This window comes from Mobula birostris, chromosome 12 (assembly GCF_030028105.1).
Source record: "Mobula birostris isolate sMobBir1 chromosome 12, sMobBir1.hap1, whole genome shotgun sequence".
Classification (NCBI taxonomy): Eukaryota; Metazoa; Chordata; class Chondrichthyes; order Myliobatiformes; family Myliobatidae; genus Mobula; species Mobula birostris.
Genome location: NC_092381.1, coordinates 110,459,616 through 110,482,886, shown reverse-complemented (window position 1 = coordinate 110,482,886; position 23,271 = coordinate 110,459,616). Strand labels below are relative to the sequence as shown.

General features: G+C 40.7%; 1 pseudogene; it reads right to left on the bottom strand.

The window, feature by feature from the left end:
* LOC140206244 (cytochrome P450 2C18-like) overlaps positions 1-23,271 on the bottom strand; it is a 40,192-nt pseudogene that overhangs the window by 5,031 nt on the left and 11,890 nt on the right.

Here is a 23,271-nt window from a genome sequence, read left to right as displayed (position 1 = left end):
TTCATCTCATGTCTCGATACGTATTCTGCACTCTGGTTGAACACCTTAGTATGGTGGTCTTTTATTGATTTTGGGATTACAGTTTGGTAAGTCTGATCACCTGGCTGTACTTCTACTCCCTGAGTATAGGCAAAGACTGAAGACTGCAGCACCAGAAGTGAGAACCAAGAAGGTATGGACCAGGGAGGCACAGGAGTGCTTACAGGACTGCTTTGAATCAGTAGACTTGTCTGTGTTCAGAGAGTTACTTTCGACCCTGAGTGAGTGTGCTACAGTTGTCACTGACTTCATTAAAACTCATGTAGATGAGTGTGTGCCTACAAAAACTTACTGTACGTTCCCAAAACAAAAGTTGTGAATGAACAAGGAGATTCAGGTTCTGCTGAGGGCTAGATCTGTGACAATCCAGACTTCTGTCTGGCAACCCAGCTCTGTATTAGAAAACCAGGCATGACTTGCAGAGGGCTATTTCAAGAGCCAAGAAGCAATTCCAGGAGATGTTCAAGGCGAAATCAGATCCATGTCAACTCTGGTGGGGTTTACAGGCCATTTCTTACGACAAAGCAAAACCCAACATCATGAATGGCAGCGATGCTTCATTACCAGATGAGCTCAACACCTTTTATGTCTGCTTTGAGAGAGAGAATAAAACCACAGCTATGAGGGTCCCTACAGCATCCGATGACCCTGTGACATCATTCTCAGAGAGCGACGTCAGGCTGTCTTTCAAGAGGGTGCAAAGCAGCAGGGCACTATGGGCTACCTGGTAAGGCAATGAAAATCTGTGCCAACCAACTGGTGGGAGTATCCAATGACCTTTATAATCTCTCACTGCTGCAGCCAGAAGTTTCCACCTGCTTCAAAAGGGCAACAATTATACCAGTGCCCAAGGAATACTGTGAGCTGCCTCAACGACTATCGTGAAGTAGCATTCACATCTACAGTGATGAAATACTTTGAGAGGTTGGTGATGGCTAGAATCAACACCTGTCTCAGAAAGGACCTTGAACCACTGAAGATTGCCTATCGCCACAATAGAAACATAGAAACATAGAAAATAGGTGCAGGAGTAGGCCATTCGGCCCTTTGAGCCTGCACCGCCATTTATTATGATCATGGCTGATCATCCAACTCAGAACCCCGCCCCAGCCTTCCCTCCATACCCCCTGACCCCTGTAGCCACAAGGGCCATATCTAACTCCCTCTTAAATATAGCCAATGAACTGGCCTCAACTGCTTCCTGTGACAGAGAATTCCACAGATTCACCACTCTCTGTGTGAAGAAGTTTTTCCTAATCTCGGTCCTAAAAGGCTTCCCCTCTATCCTCAAACTGTGGCCCCTCGTTCTGGATTTCCCCAACATCGGGAACAATCTTCCTGCATCTAGCCTGTCCAATCCCTTTAGGATCTTATACGTTTCAATCAGATCCCCCCTCAATCTTCTAAATTCCAACGAGTACAAGCCCAGTTCATCCAGTCTTTCTTCATATGAAAGTCCTGCCATCCCAGGAATCAATCTGGTGAACCTTCTTTGTACTCACTCTATGGCAAGGATGTCTTTCCTCAGATTAGGGGACCAAAACTGCACACAATACTCCAGGTGTGGTCTCACCAAGGCCTTGTACAACTGCAGTAGTACCTCCCTGCTCCTGTACTCGAATCCTCTCGCTATAAATAGGTCTACAACAGATGAAATCTCATTGGCTTTTCGCACAAGATCAAAATAAGTTGCAGAAACTAGTAAGATTAGTCAGCTCCATCATGGATGCCAGTGTCCGTAGTAGCCAAGACATCTTCGAGGAGTGGTGCCAGAGGAATGTGGCTTCCATCGTTAAGGATCTCCACCACCCAGGATATGCCCTCTTCACACTATCACCATCAGGGAGGGGGTACAGTAGCCTGAGGACACACACTCAGCGATACAGGAACAGCTTCTTTCCTTTCTTTTTCTTTTTAAATCTTTTTATTAATTATTATTGAAAATCAACAACAGAGAAAAATACATCAAAATAATCAAGATAACATATCCATATGTAGAGTAAAAGTTAAACTATCAACCAGGCTAAACAGTATATCAATAATAATCAAAAAACAAAGTATTAAAGCTTTTTTTTATGGAAAAAAGGAAAGGAGGAAAAAAAACCCCTACTAACTAAAACAGAGCAAAACCCCTAATAACTAAAAAAAAGGGGGAAAAAAGCATTTGGAGCACAAACCCAGAGCTATGCGCCATACAAGCTTCCATTAAAAAAAGACATCAAACCGCCAACCAAATTCATATAATCAAGCATCAGAAAAGGACCATCTTAATTAACTCAAGTCAAATGATAATAACGGGCAAAAGAACCCCACCTTTTCTCAAAGTCAAATTTAGGATCAAAAGTTCGACTTCTAATTTTTTCCAAACTAAGACATAACATCACCTGAGAGAACCATTGTATCAAAGTGGGAGCAGAGACATCTTTCCATTTTAAAATAGCCCTTCTACCAATAATGTGACAAATGCAATTACATATTGGTCAGATATAGAAATACCATGAATATGTTGAGGAATTATACCAAACAAAACTGTCAATTTATTAGGTTGTAAATTGATTCTCAAAGCTTTAGAGTATAGAAAAAATAAATTTCCAAAATTGTTTCAACACAGAACGTGACCAAAACATATGTGTCAATGTAGCTATCTCAGTTTTGCATCTATCACACTGACTATTTACATTAGGAAATATTTTAGACAACCTCTCCTTCGTCAAATAATAACAATGTACAATTTTAAATTGAATTAGAGAATGACTGGCACAAATCGAAGAAGAGTTAACCAGCCTCAAAATTCGCAACCAATCCTCTGTTATCAAGGTCATATTAAGCTCTCTTTCCCAATCTTGCTTGATCTTAAGTAAAGGATAATTGTCCTGTTGTAATAGTAAATTATAAATTTTCCCAATAAAGCCTTTCACTAAAGGGTTCATTTTTAAAATAATGTGTAACAGGTCAGAATCTTGTATATATGGAAAATTACTTAAATATTCTTGTAAAAAATGTCTGACCTGAAGATATTACAAAAAATGTGAATGTGAGAGAGAGTATTTAGTTACTAATTTCTCAAAGGACATCAATTGTCCTTCTTGAAACAAGTCCATAAAGGAAAAAATTCCTTATTCCTCCAAAGAGAAAAGGTAAGATCATTAAGTGAAGGTTTAAATAAATAGTTTCGATAAATTAAACTAAGAAGGTTAATTTTTTTAAGATTAAAAAAAACTTACAAAACTGATACCAAATTCGTAATGATTGATTAATCATAGGATTTATATTTAGAATAGAAATTTTGGTTAGTTGTACAGGTAAAGGAGCTCCTAATAACGAAGCTAAATGAAATTGTTTCACAGTTTTCAATTCCAAGTCAACCCAAGATGGTCGTTCCTTTTTAATCGGTCCAATACAACCAAGAACACGCATAACTTATATTAACCGCCCAATAATACATTCTTAAATTAGGCAAAGTAAGACCTCCATCCTTTTTTAATTTTTGTAAATGACATTTTCCAATTCTTGGTCTTTTATTATTCCAAACAAAAGATGAAATAATAGAGTCAACTTGATCAAAAAACTTCTTAGTTAGAAAAATAGGAATATTTTGAAATATGTATAAAAATTTTGGTAAAATCATCATTTTAACTGCATGAAGTGGATTCCATCTAGAAAAAAAATTGTTTCATAAAATCCAATAGGGGAACTAAATTAGCTCTATAAAGGTCTCCATAATTTTTAGTAATGGTAATACCTAAATATTTAAAATCCGTAACTTTTGAAGGAATGTTGTCATATATAGAAGTGGAATCATTTAAAGGAAATAATTCACTTTTATGCAGGTTTAATTTATATCCTGAAAACAATCCAAATTCATTTAATGATTTCAATAAGCTAGGAATAGATTCTTCGGGATTCGAAATATAAACCAAAAGTTCATCTGCATAAAGGGAGATCTTATGAATAGTCCCATTTATAGAATTTTCCTTGAATATTTTTAGCTTCACGAAGTGCAATAGCCAAGGGTTCCAACATCAAGTTAAATAACAGAGGATTTAATGGACATCCTTGTCTCGTACCCTGAGAAAGTTGGAAAAAGGAGGATCTACAGTTATTAGTGAACAGTGGCAATAGGGCTTTTATATATCAATCTAATCCATGTATTAAAATTAGTACCAAAGCCAAATTTCTCTAAAACTTTAAATAGATATTTCCATTCAACTCTATCAAATGCCTTTTCAGCATCTAGAGAAACAACACATTGGGGAGTCTTAGAGAGGGATGAGTATATAACATTTAACAATATCCGAGTATTAGAAAAAGAATAACGGCTTTTTATAAAACCCGTTTGATCCTGAGAAATAATTTTGGCTAGTATATTCTCCATCCGATTAACCATTATTTTTGAAAGAATTTTGGCATCCACATTTAATAATGAAATAGGTCTATATGAAGCACAATCAGTAGGATCTTTATATAAGGAGTAAGCAAATGTTCAAATTTTTTATAAAATCCTACAGTAAAACCATCCAATCCAGGAGCTTTACCAGATTGCATTGAAGGAATCGCTTTCTGAATTTCTCTTTCAGTAAAAGGAGCATCAAGAATTTGTTGATCTTCAACAGATATTCTAGGAAAATCAATCTTTTGTAAAAAGGCATACATATTAGAAGGGTCAGCTGGAAACTGAGATTTGTAGAGTTCACTGTAATCGTCTTGAAAAATTTTATTAATATCTTCATAATTACAAGCTAAACTACCATCTCTCTTACGAATGTTTAAAATTTGTCTTTTAGCTCTAACTGCTTTAAGTTGAGATGCTAATAGCTTGTTACTTTTATCTCCAGACATATAAAATTGACTTTCAATCGGATAGGTTAATAGTAAATTATATTGAGATTGAAGTTCAACCCTTTGTTTAAATAAATCAACATTAGGAGAAACTGCATAAGTATTATCTAGATCTTTAATTAGTTTGGAAATTCTATCTAATTCTATTTTTGTCTGTTTCTTAAATTTAGCCAAATAAGATATTATCTGACCTCGTAAATATGCTGTGAGTGTATCCCATATAATCAATTTCGAAACATCTCCCGTATTGTTAAAAAGAAAGAAATCTTTTATCTGAATCTCTATAAATTTAACAAAGTCTAAACTTTGTAATAAATTTTCTGGAAAGCGCCAAGGCAAGTTCATATTACTAACATCATTTAACTCAAAAGTTAAACTTAAAGGCGCATGATCCGAGACTGCAATAGCATCATATTCATATTTCTGGACTTTGGACAAAAATCGGAAATCAGTTATAAAATAATCAATTCTCAAATATTTATTATGAACATGTGAATAAAAATAGCCTCTGTCATTAGGATGTAAATTTCTCCAGATTTCTATCGAACCATAATCAGTTAAAAAGGAATTAATAAGTGTTGCCGAACGACTCAGAAGCTGCTGATTGGTTGGACTTTTGTCAATCAAAGGATTTAAGCAACGGTTCAAGTCACCTCCCATCAGCAGCATATATTCATTTAAGTCTGGTAATAAACCAAATACATTTTTAAAAAAAGGATCATCTGCATTAGGTCCATATAGATTAACCAGGACAATTTCTCTATTACAAATAGTTCCTTTAATAATTAAAAATCTGCCATTATTATCTGAAACAATGTCTTCTTGAATTAATATTAGATTTAATAAAATAGATACTCCCTTTGTTTTATTTTGACAAGTAGCATGATATTGAAGGCCCTTCCATGTTTTAAAAAATCTATTTTGATCGCCCGTTCTGATATGCGTTTCTTGAGCAAAAATTATAATCGGGCTAGAATCGAATAATAACTTTAAATGTCTTCCTTCGCTTAATAGGGTGATTCCAGCCACATACGTTCCACCTAAAAACGTTTATCTGTTTAAATACCATTGGATATTATTCTGAACACTACAATACACGCATACCATCGCGGGCTAATCAAAGATGGTGGTGATTTTCATCGCGGGCTAATCAAAGATGGTGGTGATGGTGGTTTTTAAAAAAGGAGGGAGAGAGAAACCGGGGAATTATAGACCAGTTAGCCTAACGTCAGTGGTGGGGAAACTGCTGGACTCAGTTATCAAAGATGTGATAACCCCACATTTGGAAAGTGGTGAAATCATCGGACAAAGTCAACATGGATTTGTGAAGGGAAAATCATGTCTGACGAATCTCATTGAATTTTTTGAGGATGTAACTAGTAGAGTGGATAGGGGAGAACCAGTGGATGTGGTATATTTGGATTTTCAAAAGGCTTTTGACAAGGTCCCACGCAGGAGATTAGTGTCCAAACTTAAAGCACATGGTATTGGGGGTAAGGTATTGATGTGGATGGAGAATTGGTTAGCAGACAGGAAGCAAAGAGTGGGAATAAACGGGACCTTTTCAGAATGGCAGGCGGTGACTAGTGGGGTACCACAAGGCTCAGTGCTGGGATCCCAGTTGTTTACAATATATATTAATGACTTGGATGAGGGAATTAAATGCAGCATCTCCAAGTTTGCGGATGACACGAAGCTGGGTGGCAGTGTTAGCTGTGAGGAGGATGCTAAGAGGATGCAGAGTGACTTGGATAGGTTGGGTGAGTGGGCAAATTCATGGCAGATGCAATTTAATGTGGATAAATGAGAAGTTATCCACTTTGGTAGCAAAAATAGGAAAACAGATTATTATCTGAATGGTGGCCGATTAGGAAAAGGGGAGATGCAACGAGACCTGGGTGTCATTATACACCAGTCATTGAAAGTGGGCATGCAGGTACAGCAGGCGGTGAAAAAGGCGAATGGTATGCTGGCATTTATAGCGAGAGGATTTGAGTACAGGAGCAGGGAGATACTACTGCAGTTGTACAAGGCCTTGGTGAGACCACACCTGGAGTATTGTGTGCAGTTTTGGTCCCCTAATCTGAGGAAAGACATCCTTGCCATAGAGGGAGTACAAAGAAGGTTCACCAGATTGATTCCTGGGATGGCAGGACTTTCATATGAAGAAAGACTGGATGAACTGGGCTTGTACTCGTTGGAATTTAGAAGATTGAGGGGGGATCTGATTGAAACGTATAAAATCCTAAAGGGATTGGACAGGTTAGATGCAGGAAGATTGTTCCCGATGTTGGGGAAGTCCAGAACAAGGGGTCACAGTTTGAGGATAAAGGGGAAGCCTTTTAGGACCGAGATTAGGAAAAACTTCTTCACTCAGAGAGTGGTGAATCTGTGGAATTCTCTGCCACGGGAAGCAGTTGAGGCCAGTACATTGGCTATATTTAAGAGGGAGTTAGATATGTCCCTTGTGGCTACGGGGATCAGGGGGTATGGAGGGAAGGCTGGGGCGGGGTTCTGAGATGGATGATCAGCCATGATCATAATAAATGGCGGTGCAGGCTCGAAGGGCCGAATGGCCTACTCCTGCACCTATTTTCTATGTTTCTATGAACATAACCAAGTAGAAAATGCGCATGCTCCGGAACTCCATAATGGGAAAAAATACAAAAAGTGTGTGTGGAAAAAAAATCCCACAATAAACCCCAAAATACTAAAGTATCCCCAAACATCCCACCATCCCCAAGGAAGAAAATCCGGCGAAAGAAAGAAAAAACCGGAATGCTTTCCCAAGAAGAGACACAAGAACGGAGTTCCGCGTGCCGCTCAGTTTAAATAATGATTAAAAGTTTTTTCTCCCAATTCCCCCCTCCCCCTTACAAAGAAAATACGTAACAGTAAGATTAAAAAAAAGCCCAGCAAAGAAAAAATGTTTATACTTAACCAATAAACATAAACTAAAGGAATGCAACGACAATCTCCAAAGAGGCCAAAACAATACTATTAACCCAAACAGTTTAATCTCTAAAGAGAGAAAAGCAGCGCCATTATTCTTTAACTTACTACCTTATTTAACAACAGAATTAAAGCTAATTATCTATTACTAAACACTCCAAAAAATAAAAAAAATCTATATAAACTGCAAGCAACCTATCAATTAATAAAGAAAAATAGAAACAAATAGTCAAACCAGTTCACAATCTATCCGCTGTATTAATTCACTCCGTGTACTAAACAGTCTTCAAGAAAAAGTCATTCTTTAATCAAGCCAAGAAGACCACCTCTTCTTTAAGTAATCCATCGATCAAAAGATATCTCCAGCATACTGAGATCTTCAAAACCTGTTTTCTTTCAGAGAATTATTCAGAGACTCTAATATCTTTCATACATCAGATGATACCCCAACAGAATTGACAAAATCCAATGCCGCTTGGGGATCCAAGAAGACACGAGGAGTAGAGTCTTTAGGAAATAGCTTAAGTCTCGCTGGATATCTCAGGGATGGAAACAGAGTTTTTTCGTAAGCAATCTTCATGACCGGTATGAATTTAATCCGTTGTTGCATAATTTCCCGTGGATAATCTTCATAAAAACGGATCTCGGAATCGTTAAATTTAAAAACTTTGTTTTCTTGCACATTTTATAATTTGGTCTTTAACTTTAAGGTGAAGAAAATTGACTAAAATTGGCCGAGCTTTACCTGATGCAGTGAAAATTCTGTGAGCTCTTTCAATATCGGGAGGCTGGGATAGAATATCCGGGAACAGAGATTGAAACAGATTGGCAAAATAATCCAATAGATCCGCAGATTCTGGGCCTTCTGGAAGACCTAAAATACGAATGTTGTTTCTTCGAGACTTTGACTCTAAATCGACAATTTTGCATTGAGCCTGTTCCAATTGGGTTGAAATATCCGCAATCTGACATTTCAATTCTTTAAGCTTAGTAATCAGGGAAAGAATATTTTCCTCAATAGTGTGTAAACTCTGTCAGAACGACTTCAACTCAGAAGTGTTATTATCCATTTTGTTATCTAGATCCATCAACATACGTTCCAAATGCTCAGCCCAGACAGACATGTCTTCTGATTTTTCTTTCGAAGTTTTTCCCTTTCCATTGCTGGGTTCAAAAGGCTGTTTTCCACTTCTTAAAGGATACGACATAATAACCACTATTTCCCTCCAACATCCAGAAAATAAAAGTTGAATAATTCAAGGATTAAACTGGGGAAAAGGAGGAATTAAAGGCAGCCACAGAGTTTATATGTTACTCCATTGAGCTGCAGGCGGAATTCCCCTTCTTTCCCTCTGCCATCCAATTTCAGAATGGACATTGAACCCATGAACATTACCTCACTATCTCTTATTTTTGTTATTTTGCATTACTTATTTTAACTTAACTATTTAATAAACATATATAACTTAATGTAACTCGGCTTGGTTCTCCATATTTATTTATTATGTATTCCTATGTACTGCTGCCGTAAAGTTAACAAATTTCACAACATATGCAGGTGACAGTAAATCTGATTCTGATTCAGATTCTGTGATAGCTATTATTGTATACATTTGTTAAGTATGCCCACAAGAAAATGGATCTCAGGGTTGTGTATGGTGACATATATGTACTTTGACGATAAATTTACTTTGAACTTTGATTAAATTAGCTTCATTTGTCACACGTATACCGAAACATACAGTGAAATACGTTGTTTGTGTCAACGATGAACACAGTTTTAGGATGTGCTGAGGCAGCCCGAAGGTCACTATGTTTCTGCTGCCAACTAAGCATGCCCACAACTCACTAACCCTAAACTCTACACCTTTGGACTGTGGGAGGAAACCAGAGCACTTGGAAGGAAACCACACAGTAACAGGGAGAATGTACGAACTTCTTACAGACAGCAGCGGGGATCGAACCCAGGTTGCTGGCGCGGTGAAGCTCTATGCTAATGGTTATGCTGCCACAATAGCTTAATGTACATCATGGTTTATTACAAATATATCACCTATTGATCTGGATCTTAAACACCCTGCCACTGTCTATAAGGAATTTGTACATACTCCGTGTAACTGGGTGTGGGTTTCCTCACATTAGGACCTGAGCCCTGCTGTAACAAAATGCTCTGGGCCTCAACCACACTGCCCAGTGATTCGCTCTGGGACACGTCTTTCTGCAGGCACTAAGGGTGAAGACTAGCGACCCCCACAGTCAGTGATTGAGGTTGATGATCCTGAGGATGAGTGTGGGTTTCCCACCAGCTCGGTGTGTACGGTCTGTGCAAGCTCAGAGTTTGAGGCCTAGAGGTCACAGTCCTGCAAATGGCAAGTCCTGGGGTCAATACCCAAGGTCAAAGTTGGAGGGCAAATCCAGCAATCAGTCGCTGGGTCAATATGTCCGGTAGTCAGAGGTTCGACATCAGTGAGTTGGAGGGACTAGAGATTGTGGAGGCCTAATATCTGCAAGTCCAAGAGTCCGGGGCCAAGGACTGCTGGTCAGAGGCTGACCTGAGGTTGGAGACCTGTTTGTGAGAGTAGGTGGGAGAGTGGAAAAGCGGCTCGCATGTTGTGCTGTTCTGCCAAAGACCGCGGGCATGTTGGGCTAGAACCGGAGAGCTGGTGAAACCTGCAGGCTTTCCCCAGCACATCCTTGTGTTGTGTAGGTTTTTAACACAAATGACGCATTTCACTGTATGTTTCAGTATACAGGTGGTAAACAAATGAATCGGAATCTTTGATGAGCAATTTCACAGTCAGCAGACTGAGAGATGAGTAGACTTGTGCATTGTTACAAGCATTAAAATAGTTTGGAGGCAACAATATGGAAATAGCCATCCAAAATTAGATCTGAATTCAAAACTGCAAATATACGACAAAGAATATCACAAAAATATTATATTGGTGAGACCCATTGTAAATTGGGGGACTGTTTCGCTGGGCACCTCTGCTCCATCTGCCAAAAGTGAAACTTTCTGATGGCCAAATATTTAAATTCCTGTTCATTCTGACGCATTGGTTCATGACGACATCTTGTGCCCAGAAGAGGCCATCTCAAGGTGGAGGAGCAACACCTGATGTCCTGTCTGGGTAGCCTCCAACCTGATGGCATGAACATCAATTTCTCCTTCCAGTAAGAAGTTTTCTCCCTCCCCCTCCACCCCTCCTCTCTTTTGTCCCCTACACTGGCCTCTTCACCCGCCCATTCCCCACCCCCCACCGGCTCCCCTCCCCCTCCCTTTTTTCTGTGGTTCACTTTCCTCTCCTATTAGATTCCTTCCTCTCCAGCCCTTTATCTTTCCCACCCACTGGGCTTCATCCATTAGCTTCCAGCTATCCTCCTTCCCATCTCCCCACCTTCTCATTCTGGCAGCTCTCCCCTTCCCTTCCAGCCCTGAAGAAGGGTCTTGGCCCAAAAGTATCAACTCTTTATTCATTTTCATAGATGCTGCCTGTTCTACTGAGTTCCCCCAGCATTTTGTGTGTGTTGTTTAAATATACATTTGTTAATATTAAATGCACTCCCCCTATCTTGCTGATAAATAATTAATGTTGATTCTGAATCTCTCAGTTTCACTTACACATTGACCTCCTGAGTCTCAGATAAAAATATGTTTGCTCTTAACTTCAGTAACTCACAATCCACTGTAAAGAGGCATACCTGTAACGAGGGGCTACTGACACTGCGGGCAATTCCTGCAACCATCTCTATCAGCCAGAGAAATTGTTTATCTTCGTAATCAAATCGTTTTCCAAAGGTGATGGAACAGATAATGTTTGACGTTGCACCTCGCAGGAGAAAGTTTGGGTTGAAAGGTTCACCTGGTCGAGTTAAAGAGGCCATTTAGAAAATCACAGGGCATTAAAGTGAAATTTTGGGGCAAGTCTAAATGCTCTTTGGACGTTAAACACAAGAGATTCTGCAGATCCTGGAAATCCAGAGCAACAGACGCAAAATGCTGGAGGAGCTCAGCAGGTCAGGTAGCAGCTATGCAAATGAATAATCGGTTGACGTTTTGGGTCAAAAGCCCTTCATCAGGACTGGGAAGGAAGAGGGAAGAAGCCAGAATAAGGAGCTGGGGGGGGGGAGGGGGAGGGGGAGGGGAAGGAGGGCAAGCTAGAAGGTGATAGGCAAAACCAGCTGGGTGGGGGTGGGGGGTTTGAAATAAGAATCAAGCACTGGCGAAGAAATAATCTGTAAGGAGAAGAGTGGACTATAGGAGAAAGGGATGGAGGGGGGCACCAGGGAGAGGTGAGAGGCAGGTTGAAGGGAGAATAACCTTTGACACCTTCTTATTCTTGCGTCTCCCCCTTCCTTTCCAGTCCTGATGAGCAGTCTTCACCAGAAACACCGACTGTTTATTCCTCTCCACAGATGCTGCCTCACCTGCTGAGTTCCTCCAGCATTTTGTGTGTGGTGTTATAGATATTTAATACATCGCTGTTCAAAAGTTATCAGTTAGTTACTTGATACAGAACCAGTGAGGACTCACTTGGAGAATGATGATCAGTTTTGGGCCCCTTATCTAAGAAAGCATATGCTGACATTGGAGAGGATCCAGAGGAGGTTCACGAAAGTGATTCTAGATTGAAAGGCTTGTCATATGATGTCTCTGGGACTGTATTCACTTGAGTTCAGGAGAATGAGGGGTGACCTCATTGAAATCGATCGAATGTTGCAAAGCTTCAATGGAGTGGATGGGGAGAGGATGTTTCCTATGGTGGAGGAGACTGGTACCAGAGGGCACAACCTCAGAATAGAGGGATGTCCTTTTAGAACAGAGATTAGGAGGAATTTCTTCAGCCAGAGAATGGTGAGTCTGTGGAATTTATTGCCACAGGCGGCTGTGGAGGCCAGGTAATTGGGTATACTTAAGACAAAGGTGGATAGATTCATGATTAGTCAGGGCATGAAGGGATACGGGGAGAAAGCAGGTCATCGAATGCTGTAGTGACAAACCTTTCTTATTCCTGAAGCTTGTTACCAGGAACTGGGCTTCTTCCTGAATCCTCTCCTCAATGCTCTTTTTCCCCATTCCAAAATTCCTCAAGGTGCTGAGAGTGAATCTCCGAAGCTGCTTCCATCTCTCGCCACTGCTGAAAGCAACTCCTGCAAGAGAGACCTCAGGTTATCGTCCCTTTGGAAGGGGTTGTCTACTGTCTAAGGGCCAAACATTCTTAACCAGTTTCCCAATTTATTCTTTACCCTTCCTTACAACTGCCGAGTTGTTCTAAGCTCCTCATCTCAGTGCTCGTTCTTCTAGGTAGGAATTGCTACTATAGAATTCCACAGTTAAATCAGCTGGTGTTCCTGGTCACCAAACACAGTCCAAGGTTTCCCTGATTAGATATCACAAGACGAACAAAAAGGAACCGTAAAAGAATTGGAGAGGTTCACAAGAATTATCTCAGAAGTTAAAGGGTTAATGTAAGAGGAGCATTTGATAACTCTAGCACTGTACTTGCTGGATGAACTCAGGAATTTTAGGGTTAATGTTTGAGGTGCATTTGATAACCCTGGGCCTGAACTTGTTGGAGTTTAGAAGAATGAGGTGGGGGGTGGTTCTCATTGAAACCAGGCCTAGAAGGGACGTGGAGAAGATTTATCTATTTATTTATTGAAATACGATGCAGAATAGGCCCTTTCAGCTCTTCCAGCCACATCACCCACCAATCCCCCGATTTAACCCTAGCCTAATCACAGGGCAATTTACAACGACCATTTAACCTACCAACTCAAGACCATCTTTGGACTGTGTGAGGAAACAGGAGCACCTGGGGAAAACGTACGCAGTCATGGGGAGAACGTACAACCTCCTTACAGTTAGTGATGTGAGTTGAAGCCGGATCGCTGGTGCTATGAAGCTAACAACTACACTATCATGCCGCCCATGGTAATGACGTTGCCTATATTGGGGGAGTCTAGGTCCAGAGGTCACAGCCTCAGAGTAAAAGGACATCCCTTAGAACAGAGATGATGAGCAATTTCTTCAGCCAGAGAGGGGTAAATCTGTGGAATTTGTTGCCGCAGACAATTATATATTTAAAGGTACCAGTCCATGGAAAATGGAGCAGATAAGATTTAACGTGTGGCTCAAATCATGGTGTAGGCTAGAGGGGCATAGGTTTATGGGACATTTGGACACCTTTTGGGGCTGATGGAACCTGTAGCACTGGGACCGGTGGCATTTGGACTGAAGGGGCACTAGTGTACTGGGCAGGTGTATGCTTCCGTTAGTTGAGATCTGTTTAAACTAGGGAATGAGGAGCAGGGTACCAGGAAGAGGGTGGGCTCAGCTGTTTAAACATTATCGTGGAGAATAACATATTAGGACATAAACCAATTATAGGCTTCAAAAATATAAAAATGGGTCAGAATAGGATGAAAAACTTCAGTGATGGCCTGTATGAATGCAAGAAGTATTAAGAATAAATAAGCTGGCATTATATGCTAGTGTGTATAAGTATGATATAACAGCAATAACTGAACCTGGCTGACCTCAAAGGATGGTGATGAATATAGCATTAAAGAATATAATTTATTTAGTAAAGATAGGCAAGATGGTAAAGGTGGTAGTGTAGCCACATACAGAAAGAGAATTTAAACATGAGGCTCCTTGTGATAGGAGATGAATCGAGACTTAGTGAAGATATCTGGGTGAGAATTGAAAGCTATAAGGATAAAGGAATAACATTGGGTGTATGTTATAGACCCTGTCATGCTGATAGTGATTTTAATAAACAACTATCAGAATATTAAAAAAGCAAGTTCTGAGGGTGATATTATATATAACCATATAACAATTACAGCAAGGAAACAGGCCATCTCGGCCCTTCTAGTCCATACCAACTGCTTACTCTCACCTAGTCCCACCAACCTGCACTCAGCCCATAACCCTCCATTCCCTTCCTGTCCATATACCTATTCAATTTTTCTTTAAAAGACAATATCGAACCTGCCTCTACCACTTCTACTGGAAGCTTGTTCCACACAGCCACCACTCCCTGAGTAAAGATGTTCCCCCTCATGTTACCCCTAAACTTTTGCCCCCTAACTCTCAACTCAGGGCCTCTTGTTTGAATCTCCCCTTCTCTCAATGGAAAAAGCCTATCCACATCAACTCTATCAATCCCCCTCATAATTTTAAATACCTCTATCAAGTCCCCCCTCAACCTTCTACGCTCCAAAGAATAAAGACCTAACTTGTTCAACCTTTCTCTGTAACTCAGGTGCTGCAACCCAGGAAGCATTCTAGTAAATCTTCTCTGTACTCTCTCTATTTTGTTGACATCTTTCCTATAATTCGGTGACCAGAACTGTACACAATACTCCAAATTTGGCCTCACCAATGCCTTGTACAATTTCAACATTACATCCCAACTCCTATACTCAATGCTCTGATTTATAAAGGCCAGCATACCAAAAGCTTTCTTCACCACCCCATCCACATGAGATTCCACCTTCAGGGAACTATGCACCATTATTCCTAGATCTGTCTGTTCTACTGCATTCTTCAATGCCCTACCATTTACCATGTATGTCCTGTTTTGATTAGTCCTACCAAAATGTAGCACCTCACATTTTTCAGCATTAAACTCCATCTGCCATCTTTCAGCCCACTCTTCTGACTGGCCTAAATCTCTCTGAAAGCTTTGAAAACCTGCTTCATTATCCACAACGCCACCTATCTTAGTATCATCTTCATACTTACTAATCCAATTTACCACCCCATCATCCAGATCATTAATGTATATGACAAACAACATTGGACCCAGTACAGATCCGTGAGGCACTAGTCACTGGCCTCCAACCTGACAAACAGTTATCCACCACTACTGTCTGGTGTCTCCCATCCAGCCACTGTCGAATCCATTTTACTACTTCAATATTAATACCTAACGATTGAACCTTCCTAACTAACCTTCCATGTGGAACCTTGTCAAAGGCCTTACTGAAGTCCATTTAGACAACATCCACTGCTTTACCCTCGTCAACTTTCCTGGTAACCTCTTCAAAAAATTCAATAAGATTTGTCAAACATGACCTTATGAGCGTGACATAGTTAATTCAGAAACAAAGGTTCTGAACTTAAAGAGGGGTAACTTTGAAGGTATGAGACGTGAATTAGCTAAGATAGACTGGCAAATGACACTTAAAGGATTGACGGTGGATATGCAATGGCAAGCATTTAAAGGTTGCATGGATGAACTACAACAATTGTTCATCCCAGTTTGGCAAAAGAATAAATCAAGGAAGGTAGTGCACCCGTGGCTGACAAGAGAAATTAGGGATAGTATCAATTCCAAAGAAGCAGCATACAAATTAGCCAGAGAAAGTGGCTCACCTGAGGACTGGGAGAAATTCAGAGTTCAGCAGAGGAGGACAAAGGGCTTAATTAGGAAGGGGAAAAAAGATTATGAGAGAAAACTGGCAGGGATCATAAAAACTGACTGTGAAAGCTTTTATAGGTATGTAAAAGGAAAAAGACTGGTAAAGACAAATGTAGGTCCCCTACAGACAGAAACAGGTGAATTGATTATGGGGAGCAAGGACATGGCAGACCAATTGAATAATTACTTTGGTTCTGTCTTCACTAAGGAGGACATAAATAATCTTCCAGAAATAGTAGGGGACAGAGGGTCCAGTGAGATGGAGGAACTGAGCGAAATACTTGTTAGTAGGGAAGTGGTGTTAGGTAAATTGAAGGGATTAAAGGCAGATAAATCCCCAGGGCCAGATGGTCTGCATCCCAGAGTGCTTAAGGAAGTAGCCCAAGAAATAGTGGATGCATTAGTGATAATTTTTCAAAACTCGTTAGATTCTGGACTAGTTCCTGAGGATTGGAGGGTGGCTAATGTAACCCCACTTTTTTAAAAAAGGAGGGAGAGAGAAACCGGGGAATTATAGACCGGTTAGCCTAACGTCGGTGGTGGGGAAACTGCTGGAGTCAGTTATCAAAGATGTGATAACAGCACATTTGGAAAGCGGTGAAATCATCGGACAAAGTCAGCATGGATTTGTGAAAGGAAAATCATGTCTGACGAAACTCAGAATTTTTTGAGGATGTAACTAGTAGAGTGGATAGGGGAGAACCAGTGGATGTGGTATATTTGGATTTTCAAAAGGCTTTTGACAAGGTCCCATACAGGAGATTAGTGTGCAAACTTAAAGCACCCGGTATTGGGGGTAAGGTATTGATGTGGATAGAGAATTGGTTGGCAGACAGGAAGCAAAGAGTGGGAATAAACGGGACCTTTTCAGAATGGCAGGCAGTGACTAGTGGGGTACCGCAAGGCTCAGTGCTGGGATCGAAGTTGTTTACAATAGATATTAATGACTTGGATGAGGGAATTAAATGCAGCATCTCCAAGTTTGCGGATGACACGAAGCTGGGCGGCAGTGTTAGCTGTGAGGAGGATGCTAAGAGGATGCAGAGTGACTTGGATAGGTTGGGTGAGTGGGCAAATTCATGACAGATGCAATTTAATGTGGATAAATGTGAAGTTATCCACTTTGGTGGCAAAAATAGGAAAACAGATTATTATCTGAATGCTGGCCGATTAGGAAAAGGGGAGGTGCAACGAGACCTGGGTGTCATTATACACCAGTCATTGAAAGTGGGCATGCAGGTACAGCAGGCGGTGAAAAAGGCGAATGGTATGCTGGCATTTATAGCGAGAGGATTCGAGTACAGGAGCAGGGAGGTACTACTGCAGTTGTACGAGGCTTTGGTGAGAACACAGCTGGAGTATTGTGTGCAGTTTTGGTCCCCTAATCCGAGGAAAGACATCCTTGCCATAGAGGGAGTACAAAGAAGGTTCACCAGATTGATTCCTGGGATGGCAGGACTTTCATATGAAGAAAGACTGGATGAACTGGGCTTGTACTCGTTGGAATTTAGAAGATTGAGGGGGGATCTGATTGAAACGTATAAAATCCTAAAGGGATTGGACAGGCTAGATACAGGAAGATTGTTCCCGATGTTAGGGAAGTCCAGAACGAGGGGTCACAGTTTGAGGACAAAGGGGAAGCCTTTTAGGACTGAGATTAGGAAAAACTTCTTCACACAGAGAGTGGTGAATCTGTGGAATTCTCTGCCACAGGAAACAGTTGAGGCCAGTTCATTGGCTATATTTAAGAGGGAGTTAGATATGTCCCTTGTGGCTACTGGGATCAGGGGGTATGGAGGGAAGGCTGGTGCAGGGTTCTGAGTTGGATGATCAGCCATGATCATAATAAATGGCGGTGCAGACTCGAAGGTCCGAATGGCCTACTCCTACACCTATTTTCTATGTTTCCACGCACAAATCCATGTTGACTGTACCTAATCGGACCTTGTCTATCCGGATAATTATATATACCACCTCTAAGAATACTTTGCATTAATTTACCTACCACTGACGTCAAACTCACAGGCCGATAATTGCTAGGTTTACTCTTAGAACCCTTTTTAAACAATGGAACAACGTGAGCAATAAGACAATCCTTCGGCACCATCCCTGTTTCTAATGACATTTGAAATATTTCTGTCAGAGCTCCTGCTATTTCCACACTAACTTCCCTCAAGGTCCTAGGGAATATTCTGTCAGGACCCGGAGACTTACCCACTTTTATATTCCGTAAAAGCTCCAGTACTTCCTGTTCTTTAATTGTCATCCTTTCCATAACTTCCCTGCTTGTTTCCCTTGCCTTACACAATTCAATATTCTTCTCTTTAGTGAATACCAAAGAAAAGAAATTGTTCAAAATCTCCCCCATCTCTTTTGGCTCCACACATAGCTGTCCACTCTGATTCTCTAAGCGACCAATTTTATCCCTCCCTATCCTTTTGTTATTAATATAACTGTAGAAACTCTTTGAATTTATTTTCACCTTACTTACCAAAGCAACCTCATATCTTCTTTTAGCATTTCTAATTTCTTAAGATTCTTTTTACATTCTTTATATTCCTCGAGAACCTCATTTACTCCATGCTGCCTATATTTATTGTAGATATCTCTCTTTTTCCAAACCAAGTTTCCAATATCTCTTGAAAACCATGGCTCTCTCAAACTTTTAACCTTTCCTTTCAACCTAACAGAAACATAAAGATTCTGTACCCTCAAAATTTCACCTTTAAATGACCTCCATTTCTCTATAACACCCTTCCCATAAAACAAATTGTCCCAGTCCACTCCTTCTAAATCCTTTCACGCCTCCTCAAAGTTAGCCTTTCTGCAATCAAAAATCTCAACCCAGGGTCCAGTCCTATCCTTCTCCATAATTATATTGAAACTAATAGCACTGTGATCACTGGACCCGAAGTGCTCCCCAACAGATACCTCTGTTTCTGAATGCACTGCCCTCCACTGGTCCTGATGCAGGGCTCCAGCCCAAAACTTCGACCGATCTTTTCCACGGATGCTGCCTGACCTGCTGAGTTCCTCCAGCGTGTTGTGAGAGATACCTCCATCACCTGACCTATCTCATTCCCTAACAGGGGATCCAGCACTACCCTTTCTCTAGTTGGTACCTCTATGTATTGCTGCAAAAAACTATCCTGCACACATTTTACAAACTCCAAAGCATCCAGCCCTTTTACAGTATGGGCTTCCCAGTCTATGTGTGGAAAATTAAAATCTCCCACAATCACAACCTTGTGCTTACTACAAATACCTGCTATCTCCTTACAAATTTGCTCCTCCAATTCTCGTTCCCCATTAGGTGGTCTATAATACACCCTTATAAGTGTTACTACACCTTTCCCATTCCTCAATTCCACCCAAATAGCCTCCCTGGACGAGCCCTCTAATCTATCCTGCCAGAGCACCGTTGTAGTATTTTCTCTGAGAAGTAATGCAACACCTCCCCCTCTTGTCCCTCCGATTCTATCACACCTGAAGCAACGAAATCCAGGAATATTTAGTTGCCAATCACATCCCTCCTGCAACCATGTTTCACTAATAGCTACACCATCATACTTCCAGGTGTCAATCCATGCTCTAAGCTCTTCCACCTTTCTTACAATGCTCTTAGCATTAAAGTAAATGCATTTAAGAAATTTTCCACATCTTACTCTGTTTATCACTAACAGTGCAAACAACTCTACTATCTTCTTTTTCTTCCTTCTCCCCTACATCTGTTCCTCCACTCTGGTTCCCCTCCCCCCTTGTATCTAGTTTAAATCCACTGGAACCTCGCTGTCAAACCTATCTGCAAGAATATTTGTCCCCCTCCAGTTCAGATGTAAACCATCCCTCCAGAACAGGTCCCACGTTCTCCGGAAAACTGCCCAATTATCTATAAATCTGAAGCCCTCCTTCCTGCACCATGTCTTCAGCCATATGTTGATCTGGTCTATCTTACTATTTCTAAACCCGCCTGCACATGGTACTGGTAGCAATCCTGAGATTGCTATCCTGAAGGTCCTGTCCTTTAGCTTGGCACCTAACTCCCTAAACCCACCTTTCAGGACCTTCTCACTCTTCCTACCCACATCATTGGTCCCTACAAGGACCACGACATCTGGCTGCTCAACCTCCCTCTTGAGAATACTGAGAACTCGATCCGAGATATTGAGGATCTTGGCACCAGGGAGGCAACAGACCATCCGGGATTCTCAAACTCTTCCACAGAACCTCTTATCTGTCCCCCTAACTATCAAATCCCCTATCACTACTGCTCTCCTCTTTTCCCTCCTTCCACTCTGAGCTGAGGGTCCAGCCTCGGTGTCAGAGATGCAACCACTGCAGCTTGTCCCTGATAGGTCGTCCCCATCAACAGTATCCAAAATAATATACTTATTATTGGTGGGAACAGCCACACAGGGGTGCTCTGCTCATTCTGTTTATTCCCCTTCTCTCTCCTGACAGTCACCCAGCTACCTGTCTCCTGACTCTTAAGGGTGACTATCTCCCTGTAACTCCTGTTTATTTCTGCCTCTGCCTCCCGAATGATACGAAGTTCATTCAGCTCCAGCTCCAGTTCCCTAACTCGGTTTGTCAGGAGCTGCAGCTGGATGCACCTTTTACAGATGTAGTCATCAAGGACAATTGTGCTCGCCCTGACTTCCCACATACTGCAAATGGAGCACTCAACTGCCCTAATTGCTGCCTCCATTACCCACTCCTAAGTTAATTTGATTAACTAAAGGAACTTACCTGGCCTTACCTCACTGAGAGCAAGCTCGTCCTCAGCCTCTGCTCGCCGAAGCCCCTCGAGCCAAAGCCTTCCTACTCTGTCTCCCACTACTCTGTCGCCCGCTCTGTTAATCTGTTCGCTTTTTAACTCTCCCGCTGCCTCACGGTCCGACTTCCACGCACTTGCGCAGTCGTGCCCATTCAACTGCCGAAGAATTATAGTTATGGGGGGGCTTTAATTTCCCAAGTATTGAGTGGGAGAACCCAGTGACTCAAGAATTAGAGGAATGTGAATTCATTGAGTTATTGATTGATTGCTTTTGACCCAATATGTAACTGCACTAACAAGAAGGAAAGCCTGTCTAGATTTGATATTCTGTAACAATCATGATAGAATTTTGAGCACAGAAGTCGTTGAGCTTTTAGGAACAAGCGATTATAACATTATTAGTGTTGAAGCTCTGTGTAAAAGTATATCAGTAAAAACCAAAACTATTAAATTGAATTTCAGAAAGGCAAAGTTTGTGCAGATGCGGCAAAGGCTTCAGAAAGTAAACTGGAAGGAAGTGCTTGACATCGAGTCAGTTGAGAAACAATGGGGTCAATTTAAAGAGGTAATACACACAGTGCAGGAAATGTTCCTACCCAAGACCAGGAGAAGCAATAAAAGCAATAGATCAACTACATGGATAATTAAAGATATACATAAGAATTATTGAAGAAAGACAGCAATATAAAGAATAAATAAAAAATAGTAATGAAGTTAACCGTAGGGCATTGAAAATATGAAAGGTATAGTAAAGAGGGAAATTCATATTGCCAAAAGGCAGGTTGAGAAGGATATTGTTGGTAATGCTATGACTGACCCCAAGTGATTTTTTCAATACTTTAATAGTAAAAGAAAAGTCAAGGAGGAAATTAAGTGTATTAGGAATAATAGTAAGGTGATAAATTATGCAGAGAAGGGCATAGTGGATACCCTTTGCACATGTTTTGCTGAAGTACTCACCCACAAAAATGTTAATATGCCAATCAGTGTAGAGAAAAGTAAGGTTGTTTTATGTGACTTAGAGATCTTAGAAAGTGAGCTCCTGCTTCAGCTGAAAAGGCTGAAAGTTAATAAACCTCCAGGGCCATCCAACATATATCCAAAGGAACTTAAGGAGGTCTGTGATTATGTATACAAATCCCTAACATATATTTTTTAAAAGTTGGTGAAGACTGGTGAAATCTCTAAGGACTGGAAATGGGTTAACGTTGTCCCAATATAAGAGAAGGGTGACCATACTGACCCTAGTAACTATAGACCTATAGACCCTAGTAAGCTTGATGTCCATCACAGGTAAGATAATGGAAATATTAATAAAGAATGAGGTGGAAAAGTAGCTGATAAGAACAGGCATGTTAGCAGACAACCAGCATGGGTTGAGAAAGGCGAAATCATGTTTTACTAATAAGCTGAAGTTCTATGAGGAGGCAATTAAAAATTTTGATAACAATAGAGTGATTGATATCATTTATTTGGACTTTCAGAAGGCTTTTGACAACGTACCTCATGAGAGGTTAATAATCAAATTACAAGAAGCAGAGATTCAGGATAAGGTGTGTGAATGGGCGCAAAATTGGCTGTAAAACAGGAAACAACGAGTTAAGGTGAGAGCAACACACATAAAAGTTGCTGGTAAACACAGCAGGCCAGGCAGCATCTCTAGGAAGAGGTGCAGTCAACGTTTCAGGGTCTTGGCCTGAAATGTCGACTGCACCTCTTCCTAGAGATACTGCCTGGCCTGCTGCATTCATCAGCAACTTTTATGTGTGTTGCTTGAATTTCCAGCATCTGCAGAATTCCTGTTGTTTGAGTTAAGGTGAGAGGATCATTTTCACACCTAGAAGATGTTAAAAGTGGGGTTCAGCAGGGAGCAGTTTTGGGGGCTGCTGCTGATTTAATTTGCATTAATGATATGGATAAGCACATAACAAATAAACTCATTAAGTTTGCAGATGATGTAAAATTAAGGAGATGGGCTGAAAACATTCAGGCAGCAGAATCAATACAGTTAGATCTGAACAAAATCCAGATTTGGGCAGATAAATGGCAGATGAAAGTTGTAAGTAAATGTAAAATATTACATATAGGAAGTAGAAATATTAGATATAAATATACAATGGGGGTACTTGAGTTAAAAAGTGCTCTGTATGAGAAAGTTTTGGACGTCCTGGTAGACTCATCACGATCAACATCTAGACAATGCACAGAAGTGATTAGGAAGGCTAATAGATT